This window comes from Hemicordylus capensis, chromosome 1 (genome assembly GCF_027244095.1).
Source record: "Hemicordylus capensis ecotype Gifberg chromosome 1, rHemCap1.1.pri, whole genome shotgun sequence".
NCBI classification, from domain to species: Eukaryota; Metazoa; Chordata; class Lepidosauria; order Squamata; family Cordylidae; genus Hemicordylus; species Hemicordylus capensis.
The window spans coordinates 116,124,177-116,137,890 of NC_069657.1; the positions used below are offsets into that span (position 1 = coordinate 116,124,177).

Consider the following 13,714-nt stretch of genomic DNA (forward strand, 5'->3'; position numbering starts at 1 on the left):
AGGCTGGTCATTTGTGCCTTGAGTGAAAATTCTGGATTGATTTGTTCTATGATCCATTTGTTTGTTTTCCTGACTGTCCATGGTATCCTCAAAAGTCTTTTCCAGCACCAAAGTTCAAAAGCGTCCATACCTTTTCTATCTTGCTTCTTCAAAGTCCAGCTTTCGCATCCATAGAGTGTCATGGGTAAAACCATTGTCTGAACGACTCTAATCTTTGTAGGTATAGACTCATCACAGCATCTAAATATCTTTTCCAAGGCCTTTATTGCAACTCTACCAAGTGCTAGTCCTCAGCTTCCAATCCAGCTTCTCTCAGTATATGTTCAGCATATAAGTGGAATAAATAAGGAGAAGGTATACAGCCTTGTCTTACTCCTTTGCCAATCTGGAACCAGTCTGTTTCACCATGTCCCATCTGGACTGTGGCTTCCTAAGTACTGTCATTATTATATACTTCCTGACTATGAAAGCAACACCATTTCTTCTTTGGTTTTCGTGTCCTGAGTAGTAAACAGTATGATTTTCTGACTGAAAGTGTCCAAATTCAGTCCATTTTAAGATGTCATTCTGTAGTCGATTCATTTCATCTATCACTGTGGTTTTGAGATTTCCCATATTCATGCTTCTTACGTTTCACATCCCCAATGTAATTCTGTCTTTGCATCTTCGAGTTTTCTTTTCCCGCATGGCTACATCAGCTGCTAGATGTCCAAAAGGCTTTAGTCTAACCGCGTCATAAACACCATCGGTACTCTGAGAGATCCTCAGCTCTTTCTCAGTAGCATATTATCATCCAACCTGAGCGGCCCATCATCTGACAGTGCATTGACAATCATTCTATCTTGTCTATCTATGTGGTTTTCTTGGTAAAATACAGGAGTGGTTTACCATTGCCTTCTCCCGCACAATATGAAATGATGTCTTTGTAATTGTCACTAAAGTGACCGTCCTTCCTATATTGCTGCTGCCCAATATAGTTGCCTGCTTGCTTTAGCTGGGCAGCTGAGATGACCTTCGCATCTTGGGTGACCCTACTGGGAGTATACCTCCCAGCGTACTTTGCTCATCCCTCCCAGGAACATCCACCACCAGCACCATGATGAGGCAGCGTAGCAGGACTGTGGGTGGGAGGTGCTACTGTTCTGAGCAAGAAGTAAATCAGGTTTCCTTATACTCTGAAGGGACTTTTTCTGATATTGACTAAAGATGTAAGAATGTCTATGTAAGAGAACTGTAAGATAACAGATGCATCAATTAAAGTTCTTAAACTTCAGCATAGCAAGTGATGACACAAAAGATTAAAAGCAATGAGACAGAATGCTAATATAGTATGCTGCATAGCCAAAGTATTATTGTCTTACTTTCCAATTCAGCCACACAAATGCAAAGCAGGTCTGGTTCAATCTAGTCCTGCTCTCACAATAGATCTATAATTTGTGCATTGCAGTTGCTCTTTATCTCCACCAGATAGACTGGGATGATATGCAACTTCTTGTTTCCAATGTTCTCAACTCCAAAGCCCTTTAAATTCCCTTGTGTAAAGGGAATATCCATGGAAGATAGGGAGATCCATTGAAGTGTTTCTTATAGACTTTTATCCAATTACATTAGTGCAGTTCTTGGTTCCATCTTTCCCCCTCCTCAGTCCCCCTCAAACTATCTAGTGAATTTGCAAACTGTTGGGAATTCTCTCTGATAAGAGATACCCTTCTATTATAGCAGACTGCACAGAGGCAAAACACAACGGAGTCTGCCCAGGCATGCATGTTTGCTGAGAGCAAAAGAAACTTGGAGCCAGTTCATAGTTTCAAATCAATATGAGGAGTCTTTATTGGAGAACTCCATTCTAGATAGGAAAGTGGAGAGATAGAATCTCTAATCTAGCTAGCTAGCTGGATGCAGAGAGATGCTGTCTGCATCTCTACACACATGGTGCAGAGAGAGAGGCGAACATGTGTGATAGGGAGAAGCAGAAGGAAGAGAGAGAGAGGCAGGTAGGAAGGAAGTCCCCGAGAGTAGCAATCTACATATCAAAGGGATAGTGTCAGAGCAGTAGAGAGAAGGGATGACCAATGTCTTGACCCCTCTAGCCTTCTGACTCACTAATCTGTCCCTCTCTGTCATTGAGGTACGAGGCACCACAGAGTCCTTCACTTCCAACCCAAACAAGAACCAGACTCTTGAGAGATACGGTAGGGATAGGGAGTGGTGTGAAAGTCTGAGACAATGAAGGTGAGGAGGGTACTATGAAAAATGATAATCAGAAAGGTAGGCTATTCAGACAGTAAGGTTGTTCTCATGACCAAAATGTGGGGAGACAGGCGCCTACCTGCCTATCATGATAAACCCTCCCCATTAGTCTCTGCCACTTGTGCGGTACACGATCACATGACTTGCTGTAGCAAGCAGCAGAGCCAGGAACCAGAGGAGGAAGTCTTCTGGCATCCCACAATGTGCCGTGCTGGGAGCACGGTGCATTGGGGGAGTCCTCTGCTGTGCACTCTTACTGCCTGGCTTTGTGCATGCTTGGGCTGCACACAACCAGGGACTGGGGGATAAGGGATAACTTGCACCCTTTTACCTCAGGAATAGCCCGTGTAAAAAACTTGGGCTACCTGGTGGGCAGTTCCAGGATTGGGCTCGATCCTAGCACTCCATACAAGCAGCCCTACCTGGGTAGGGATGCTCATGTGTATGTCTTCAGTATGTTGTACGCATGCACAGGTGTTTGTGCTTCTTTGGACATTTTTGGGTAAATGGCTATATATGAAAGGCCAATAGCAGACATCTTGAAAAGGTAGGGTACAGATTATGTGTACTGCTGTATAGATGTTGAATGTAAAACACCAGTAATTGTACATGCATACTGAGCCACAATCAAGTATACACTGCACACAGAATGTACACCCACTGAAGCCCTGTTGGGAGGGGAGAGTATGGGGGGTAGGATACTGTACTTGTTTATAGAACCCCAGAATGTGACTGGAAACTCCACTGCCAACACTGAATTACTGATGTGCCTGAAAGCATAGCACTCCCCATTTTCTTCACAATTACAGCATTTAAGAGGCAAATGCTGTAAGTGTGACAGTGAGAGTTTCCATGATTGGAAGTCTGGGAATCTTGAGCCTAACAACTGGGAGACCTCAGAGCCAGGAACCCCAGAACCAGACTCAGAAACTAGAACTCACTGAGCCCAAGTCTCAGCTCCTGCAATGAGTTGGCTATGCTAAGTAGCCAACAAGGAGGGACTTGATAGAGTGGAGACATGCTAGACCCCAGGCCAGAGGACCAACCCTTTAAAACTCAGGCATGACAGAGATGTTTGGGAGGGGTAGTCTAGGAGACAAGATTAAGATCTCCTTCCAGTGTTGGCCTTTGCTGGAACAACTTACTTGGAACACTTCAAGGTCCTATAACCCTGACTGCCTTGCTTTGCCTTGCCTTCTCTGCCTAGTCACTCCCCCTTCCGCCTTCTCTGTTCTCACCAAACTTCTATACTGTTGTCAGTATAATGAGAATGTGCAGATCTGGCATTACCATAAAACCTAATGAGAGCCATTTTCTAAATTTATAGAAATGCAATACATATTTTAAAAAAACAACAACCATGAAAGGGCCTTGTACAGATGATATTGAATCAGTCTGGGCTTCATTATTATTTAGCAAAATCTCCCACTGTAAATATAGGGTGAGGGGTGGGGGGAGACACCTGACCATAGTGTTGCGATTTTATGCCTGCTTTTCAACTTCTGTTCCTCATAACTTAGCTATTTTCCCACAGTTTCATTAGCAAACTGGCACACTTATTCAGTAGGCGATTCTGAGCTTTAAAAATGCCTGATCTAGCACACATCTTGCAAAGGAAAAGCTTTGAGAAACCATGGAAGGTAGGGTGAAATAACATGATAGAATGCTGTCCTTGTGCTATTAGAGTTGTTTTACATATTATGCAAGCTGATATGGTAGATGATAGCTTTTTAAAAAGGTACATTTATAGACCCAATAGCCCACAGGAGAGAATGGACTGAAATAATAGCCCATGGGATAAAATGAGGAGGCATAATTTTGGCTGTACCACTTCAAGGTTGTGTATGTGGGGGGGGGGGTGGAGGGAGGGAAGGAGAGATGTTGTTATTGTTGTTCAATGTTTCCTCAATAATTCTTTGCATGTAGAACACATCAGGGAGAGGCTATGCTAAGCCATCCTTTCTGATGTACGCATTTACTACAAGGGGAGCTTTTATGCAGAAAATGTTTTTTAAAATGCCTCCTTATACTTGCAGTCTGAAGTAAAACAAGCCAAAACTTGACTGAAGCTTGAATCTGGCCACTTCATTCTGTGGAATATATGGAAAGTCACTCCAGCCCAAGGAATAAATTGTAGGATCAGGCTCTGTGAATTATTATTTTTTCTTGTTGCCTTAAATACATGGGTTTTCAATCAGACACACAAGTATCTCTTGTTCTAAAAATCCATTTCTAACGCTTATGTTCAGACACTATATTAAGCACTATTGGAGAAGGAAGAATTAATGGATGACACCTTTGGCAATGAATGCTCTCATTAAAGTTACTTCCTTCTAGAGTCAATAGAAATACAGCAGGCACTGTATTTGGTTGAGTGAACCAATTGTCTGATGATGCAGGAGGGAGACTGGTAAGGAGGTATTTTGTTGGCCAAGGAATCAATAAGCAATTTATTTGTCATTTTAAAATGTAAGTCTACAGTACCTCTAAAGAGCTAAAATACAGTAGTAAAACAGAACTAATGAAAACGAGGAAGAACTAATCATTCTGGATGCATAATACATTCTTTTCCAAAATACTTCACAAGCATTATCCCAGTAATCCTTAAAACAACTCTAAGGCAAGCTAATGTTATCATCCTAATATAATTATCCTAATATTACATATGGGTAGGAGTGTGGGCTAGTGACTTTTTAAAGATCACCTAATGAGTAATGGATGAGGGATAACAGGCTGAAGTTGAATCCAAACAAGATGGAGGTACTGTCTCTAGGAGGCCGGAGAGATGGTTTAGATCTCCCTGTTCTGGATGGAGTTACACTCCCCCTAAAAGTTCAGGTTCATAGTCTGGGAGTGCTCCTGGATCCCAGACTCTCCCTGGTTTCTCAGGTTGAGGCTGGGGCCATGAGTGTTTTTTATCAGTTTCGACTGATACACCAGATATATCCACTTCTGGACACAAATGACCTTAAAATGTTGGTTCATATGCTGGTGGTAACCTCTAGGCTTGACTACTGTCATGCACTCTATGTAGGGCTGCCTTTGTACATAGTTTGGAAACTACAATTGGTTCAGAATGCAGCAGCCAGATTGGTCTCTGGGACAACACAAAGGGACCATATAACACCAATTCTAAAATAACGTCACTGGCTGCCGATATGTTTCTGAATGAAATACAAAGTACTGGTTATTACCTATAAAGCCCTTAACGGCTTAGGTCCAGGGTACTTGAGGGAGCGCCTTCTCTGTTGGGAACCCTGCCACCGCCTATTAAGATCATTTGGAGAGGTCTGGTTATAGTCTGGGAGTGCTCCTGGATCCCAGACTCTCCCTGGTTTCTCAGGTTGAGGCTGTGGCCATGAGTGTTTTTTATCAGTTTTGACTGATACACCAGATACATCCACTTCTGGACACAAATGACCTTAAAATGTTGGTTCATATGCTGGTGGTAACCTCTAGGCTTGACTACTGTCATGCACTCTACGTAGGGCTGCCTTTGCAGCCCTCTGAACCTCTGAAATAAGAGTTGCTGCCAACTCGTTTGGTGGCAACTTGGGACCAGGCCTTCTCTGTGGCTGCCCCAGCGCTTTGGAATTCGCTCCCTGCTGAAATAAGAGCATCCCCTTCTCTGTTTGTTTTTAGGTGGACCCTGAAGACATACCTATTTCCCCAGGTCTTCAACGGATACCAATCTTTTAAATTTTAATGTGTTTTTATCTATTTTATCTTTTTATGTAAGTAAGTAAGTAAGTAAGTAAGTAAAACTTTATTTTGGTCATAGAACAGCAATACAACAATATTTAAAATGTATTTTGAATGTTTTATATTTTATATTATGTTTTAATTTAATTTAGTTTTAATTTAACCCCTGCTAACAGGGCAAAGAGGCACCTTTTACCATGGTGATTCTCTTTATTTAGCAGGGGGAGAGTAATTGGCCCTATCCACCCCCAATACAGTACTTCCAGTGACTGTTGCTTGTGTCTGTCTTATGTTTCGTTTTAGAATATGAGCCCTTTGGGGACAGGGAGCCATCTTATTTATTTTTTATTTCTCTTGTAAACCGCCCTGAGCTATTTCTCTTGTAAATCGCCCTGAGCTATTTTTGGAAGGGCGGTATAGAAATTGAAATTAATAATAATAATAATAATAATAATAATAATAATAATAATAATAATAATAAATTTATTTAAAATAATAATAATAATAATAATAATAATAATAATAATAATAATAATAATAATAATTCCCCCAGTGAGGCCCATCCTTGGCATGGTTGTGGGGCTTGTGTGCTCTGAGGAACATGAGAGCTATGCCAGAGGTCCAACCATACTGGACAGGTCTCACCAGAGGAGCCAGACAAAGAGTGCCTCTCCCATCAACAAATATGGTGAGACGTAACTTTAATAAATCTATAGCGGATCGGTCGTTGCCCAGGTCAACAAGGACCGCACTAGGTGCTAAAGTCCCTGGACATCTGGTGGCAAGTGGGCAACAGGACTCAGGATCTTCAGTTGAGCAACCAGGTCTGAAGACAGCAAAGTTACTGGAAGAAACGTCGCTTAACCGAAAAAAATATACAAAAAATGCCAACAAGGAAATAATGATCTGCTATTACAAGTCTAGTCCAACTAGAATAGGTTATTTTAAAAGAATGTACCAAATTTGGAAAGAGAAGCATCCAGATACAGAAATAACAGAACAAAGGCTAGCAGACCAGAGAAGATACATAATAAGAAATAAAGTATTCACAGGAGCTGAGCTGGAAGAACTGCAAAGAGCAACACAGGCTCAAGATATGGAAGAAGAATTACCACCAACTGAAGAAGTTGCTCAGGCGCAGGTGGAGGAGGTGTTGGAAATAGAGGATGCCACTGTTACTGAACTGTTTCAAAATCAAAACCAGGCAACCACCCCTTTGCCTTCACCTCAAAAACCCAATGCCGTTTAACAGAAAAGCAACAAGAACTAAAGCAAAAAATAACTGAGCACATGAACCAAACAACCACCAGGGTTCGACTTCAAGCTCTAAAAACAGTTGCCAAAAAACAACTCACTCAGGCATTAAAAGATGTCAATGCTGCACTTGCAGAGATAACAACCAATAATTTGCAAGAAACAAACCAACTAATGTACAGTGCAGCAACAATAACAACACAAGAGCTCGGATATAAGATCAGTGGACCTGTAAAAAAAGAAAGCAGTACATCACCTAAATGGAAGATTAGATTAGAAAATAAAATCTCCAGGCTTAGATCAGATGCTAGTAAATTGAAAGATATGAAAGACAAGAAGCTGAAGAATGAAAACACCCAACAGTATCTGATCCAAAAATACCACCTAGATTCAAGGAAAATTAGAGAAGTCCTAGAAATAATAAAGCAGCAAATAACAGCAGTGTCAAAGAAGATTAGCAGGTATGAAGCCAGAATTACACAACACAGGCAGAATCTCCAATTCCAGTCGAATCAGAGACGTTTCTACCAAAGCATAGAAGGAGAAACTGCAAGAAACCTAGAAACACCAAATAAAGAAGAAACAGTGCAATTCTGGGGGAAATTATGGGACAATCCAATAGATTATAATTAAAAAGCAGGCTGGATGAAAGTAGTCATGTGCACGGACCGGTTCGGAGGCCATTCTAAAGGCCTCCAGACCGGTCCGGACACGGGGTGGTTTTGGTTTGGGTGGGGGTTCCAAAAGAGTACGGGGGGGGCTTTACTTACCCCCTCAAGAATGCGGCCGTATTTCATTGAGTAAGTGGGCGGCATACCTCCCTGCCACCCGCTTCATTCCCCCTCCTCTCGGCGCAGCTGCTATTCTGAGTCCTCCTTTTGAATACTCAATTGGGCGGCAGGGTATCTCCCAGTCCCTGCCGCCCAGCTCTTCAATGCCCCCGGCTCGGCTGGTGGCCTCCCCCTGAGCAGCTCCAACTCCTGGCGCCCCTTCCCTTCCCATACTCAAGGGGTCGGCAGGAGAACTCTCCTTCCCCTTCCCTGGCTGGGCTGCAAATGGCTTCTAGGAAGCCTTTTGCGCGCCTGTGCAAAAGGCTTCCTAGAAGCCATTTGCAGCCCAGCCGCGGAATGGGACGGGGTCGGCAGGGGAGTTCTCCTGCCGACCCCTTGAGTATGGGAAGGGAAGGGGCACCAGGAGTTGGGGCTGCTCAGGGGGAGGCCACCAGCCGAGCCGGGGGCATTGAAGAGCTGGGCGGCAGGGACTGGGAGATACCCTGCCACCCAATTGAGTATTCAAAAGGAGGACTCAGAATAGCAGCTGCGCCGAGAGGAGGGGGAATGAAGCGGGCGGCAGGGAGGTATGCCGCCCACTTACTCAATGAAATACGGCCGCATTCTTGAGGGGGTAAGTAAAGCCCCCCCGTACTCCTTTGGAACCCCCCACCCCAGTGCCGGACCGCAACTCCGCAGTTCCGTGCACACCCCTAGATGAAAGAAGTAAAAAAATGTAACTAACAAATGCAAGATCTAATAATAACACCAGAATTAATAAGTGAAAGAGCAAAGAAAATTAAAAATTGGACTGCTCCAGCCGACGATTAACTGCATGGCTTTTGGCTTAAACACCTAACAAGCCTTCATAAACAACTATCAAAGCAGTTCAATCACATTTTGCAAGGAGGTGATATTGAACAATGCCTAACAACTGGGAAAACTCACCTCATAATGAAAGACCCAGCAAAAGGTGCAGTTCCAAGTAATTATAGACCGATAACCTGCCTGCCAACCATGTTCAAATTATTAACTGAAATAACAGCAGATGAAGTGATGCAACACTTATTAACTAACAAACAGCTTCCAGTTGAACAGAAAGGAAATTGCCCGAACACCAGAGGCACAAAAGACCAGCTGCTGATTGACAAAATGATTTTAGAAAATTGCAAGAGAAGAAAAACAAATCTAAGTGTTGAATGGATTGACTACAAGAAAGCCTTTGATTCATTGCCTCACACATGGATACTAAAATGTTTAGAAACAACTGGTGTCAGCAAAAACATTCAGATATTTATAAAAAAAAGGAATGAGCATGTGGAGTACACAGTTAGCAATCAATGGCGAGACAGTTGGACAGGTTAGCATTAGAAGAGGCATTTTCCAAGGGGACTCACTATCCCCTCTGTTGTTTGTAATCGCCATGGCCCCACTTTCACAAATACTAAACAAAACAGGCCTCGGATACCAAACATCTAAAACATCAAGTAAAATCAACCATCTGCTGTACATGGACGATCTGAAGTTGTATGGAAAGTCCCAGTCAGAAATCGAATCACTGCTAAACACTGTCCATATATTCAGTAGCGATATAGCAATGGAGTTTGGACTAGACAAGTGTGCTGCATTAATAATGAACAGAGGGAAAATAACAAAAACAGAAGGAATACAACTGCCCAATGGAAGCAACATCAAGAACCTGGAAGAGAAAGAACATTACAAATACTTGGGCATTCTCCAGGCTGATAAGATCGCACACACTGAAGTTAAAAGAAAAATTGGAAGTGAATACATCAGGAGAGTCAGAAAAATCCTCAAGTCCAAACTCAATGGCGGGAACACCATACAAGCCATAAACACCTGGGCTATACTGGTTATCAGATACACTGCAGGAATAATAGACTGGACCCAGGCAGGGCTAGAGACGCTGGATCATAAGACCAGGAAAATCATGACCATCAATCATGCTCTGCACCCCTGCAGTGATGTAGATAGGCTATACCTCCCTCGCAGCTCAGGTGGAAGAGGAATGCTGCAAGTCCATCAAACAGTAGAGGAGGAGAAAAGAGGCCTCGAAGAATATATCAAGGACAGTGAAGAAGATGCACTTAAAATGGTCAATAAGGAGAAACTATTCAACACCAATGAAACAAAGCAGGCCTACAAGAAAGAACAAGTCAAGAACCGAGAAGAAAAATGGAGAAATAAGACCCTGCATGGTCAATATTTGCACAATATAAGTGGAAAATCAGACATCACCAAGACCTGGCAATGGCTTAAGAATGGCAAATTGAAGAAAGAAACAGAGGGTTTAATACTAGCTGCGCAAGAACCAGCACTAAGAACAAATGCAATAAGAGCAAAAGTAGAAAAATCCACCACAAACAGCAAGTGCCACCTTTGTAAAGAAGCAGATGAAACAGTGGACCACCTAATCAGCTGTTATAAAAAATCGCACAGAGTGACTACAAAGAAAGGCATGACAAGGTAGCAGGGATGATACACTGGAACATCTGCAAAAAATACAAGCTACCTGTAGCCAAAAATTGGTGGGACCATAAAATTGAAAAAGTGGTAGAAAATATTATGTAAAAATATTATGGGACTTCCGACTACAAACAGACAAACATCTGCCACACAATACACCAGATATAACTGTAGTCAAGAAGAAAGAAAAACAAGTCAAAATAACCGACACAGCAATACCAGGGGACAGCAGAATAGAAGAAAAAGAAATAGAAAAAATAAGAAAATACAAAGATCTACAAATTGAAATTGAAGGCTGTGGCAGAAAAAGACCAAAATAATCCCAGTGGTAACTGGTGCCCTGGGTGCAGTTCCAAAAGACCTTGAAGAGCACCTCAACACCATAGGGGCCACAGAAATCACCATCAGCCAATTACAAAAAGCAGCTTTACTGGAAACAGCCTATATTCTGCGACGATATCTATAACAACTGACAATAAAATTCAGCTATCCCAGGTCCTTGGGAAGGACTCTATGGCTGGATAAAACAAACCAGTCGATAACACCTGTCTGACTGTGTAAACAAGAAATAATAATTCTGTAAACCACCTAGAGATTTTGATTAGGCATTATATACATTCAATAAATCATCAATCATCATCATCATCATCATCATCATCATCATCATCATCATCATCATCATCTCAGCATATCCTGCCCTAGGGATTTGACTGAACTATGGTCAGTCCCATCAGCAAAGAGTTTTAAAGGGTCAGTCCTCTGGCATGGAGTCTAGCACTTCTCCACTTCATCAATTCCCTGCTGGTCTGTTGAGGAACTTAGTGCAATTTGAGCACTTAGTAGAAAATGGAATTGGGTGCTTTAAGGAAAAGGAGAGCAGGTGCTTACCTGCTCTCTGCCGCCCCTTCCAGCTTCTGCTGGGGCAGTATGTATCCCCAAAAGCCCTGTGTGCTCTAAGCATGGACATGGGATCCACACATGCACAGGCACCATTTGCATGGTCAGCAACACCATGCTGACCACACCAATGGTGCTGATGGTGCACGGGGCTTTTGGGGATGCACCCTGCCCCAGCAGAAAGCTGGAAGGGGTGGCAGAGAGCAGGTAAGTACCTGTTCTCCTTTTCCTCCAAGTTCCCAATTCCATTTTTGATGAAGTGCTTAGTCCGCACTTTGAACCACGGTTCAGGCACATACCTATCCTGCCTTAGATGGTTCAGGGAACCTAGCATCCTACTTACTTCAAATCTAGATTACAGATGTCAGGTCACCTGCAGCAAGTAGGGCAGGATATGCTGAGACTGGTGGGCTCACATGACACAATCAGTCTCGGCATATCAGAACCTACACTGGAAGTGCTGGCAGTGTGCACCCCAGGGTTTCAGCACCTTGTGCAAACCAGAGGTGCCACATTCTAGAATTCTTACAGCATTCAAGTTATTAAAATAATCCTGAGTGGCATCATTCTTTCTGAAATGGAAAAGAGATTTCCTTCCCCCTTTCTTTTTGAAGAGCGAAGTGAGTAAGACTACAATCATTGGTGCCTCACTCAAAAACAATCAGAGGAAACTTCCCTTAATTCCAGACGTTAAAGGATAAGACATGGTTGCTATATTGACCCATTTTGTTTGTTCCATCCTCATCACTATGTCTTGAGAAAATATTTGATGGCTCATCACAGAGAGGTATTTTCCTGCCTCACGTCATAATGTGATGCAAGGCATTTTCACTTTAATGATGCACATGAGAGAAGTGGCACCAGTCATGATGGGCACAGAGAATTAGCATCACTTTGACACCATTTGAGATCTACTTTAAATTCTGCAGCTCTTTTTGAAGTCTAATTAGCATTTCGGTGCAGTGTGAGAAGAGTAAAGAAAGTCTACCTTGAACGCCTTAATAAGCTCATCAAGACTTTGTGAAATGTTTCCTACAAGATACTTCCACAGTGTCGCATGGTATCCTTTATGGAATCCTTTTGCATCATACATTTCCCTTCATATTTAACTAGAACTCTAAGGCTTCTCTGCAAAAGTCAAAGCACTTTCATGGGAACATAACACCTCATTAATTTTAAAACGGAAATGGATAAATGTACAAGGGCTATTGTATATAGCGTTTTAATCTGACATCTCATCAGGGCCTACTGGGTGCAAGAATTTTCTTGCTCCAGGGAAGATTTTCTTCCCAAAATTATGAGGAGAGTTTTCTTTCCACTGATGCTTCAAAGGTAGCCACAAGTAGAGACGGCAACCATCAGAAGGTATTTTTTTCTTCATTTTTCTGGAGCATAATATTTATGAACAAACTTTCAAAACTATTATTAAAATCAAGCGTATTGATTTGTCTTTACTGAGATAAAACATATATGTTCAATAGACTGCCAACACTGAAGCAACACTGACAGAAGCAGTGGCCCCAATCCAACAAAATGTAGATGCTACTAATTCCCATTGAAACTAATGGGACATGTTGGTTGCACCTAAGACTGTAATCCTAAATACACTTATCCAGTAGTAACACTAGTGTAGCCAGCACAAGGGAGGCCTGTGCTCATCACCAGACGCATGGGACTCCCCCATCCATGGCCGCAAGCCTAGGAACAGCAGGCGTAAAGTGCACACCGCCCCACTCACCTTTTGCCGCCTCTGCTGTCAGCCGGCCTCCACCTACTCTTGCCCTTGTCCACTTCCTCCTCTTTTCCTCTCCTCTTGTGTGTTGTGATTTAACTGTAGTTCTTGATTTCCTGGAAGCTGCTGGTAAATAATTGGTGGGAATAATCATAATAAAAATAATATGTTTAAGTACAATTTGGTCCTTATTCCAACTTTGAGTCTCTTTTAAAAAGTACAATCTGGATTCTTAAGATTGTTATTCTTCACCCCAGAAGCGTTACTAATGTGGCCTTGAAATGAGGCTGGGCTACTTTGAATTGAAGCTGAAGCTTGTCTAGTTATTCTAACTGCATGGCTAAGGGGGCTGATCTCTTTAATACTGTCTAGTAATTACTGGTTAAATTGGTGGAAGAACATTATATGTAAGCTGCTTTCATATGGCCTCTCATTTGAGCATTTATTAGCATCAGGGTCTGATAAGGCCAAGGATATTATTGAGGGGTCTGGGACATGGAGCTCCAGAACAATTTAAGTCAAAATTCAAGTATATACCAACAGTGCTGGTTCCTATGTGGGGCAAAGTGGGCATAGTCCCCCTAAAGATCTCCACCTGCAGTTGCCATGTTACTCACCTAAC

At 42.5% G+C, this 13,714-nt stretch overlaps 1 long non-coding RNA gene across 1 annotated transcript in view; it reads right to left on the reverse strand.

The window, feature by feature from the left end:
* Positions 1–13,210, reverse strand: part of LOC128330434 (uncharacterized) — a 29,138-nt gene extending 15,928 nt beyond the window's left edge. Inside the window, exon 1 of the long non-coding RNA XR_008310090.1 lies at positions 13,099–13,210. This is a non-coding gene — a long non-coding RNA (uncharacterized LOC128330434). The remainder of the gene's footprint in view (positions 1–13,098) is intronic.
* Positions 13,211–13,714: the final 504 nt, after the last annotated feature.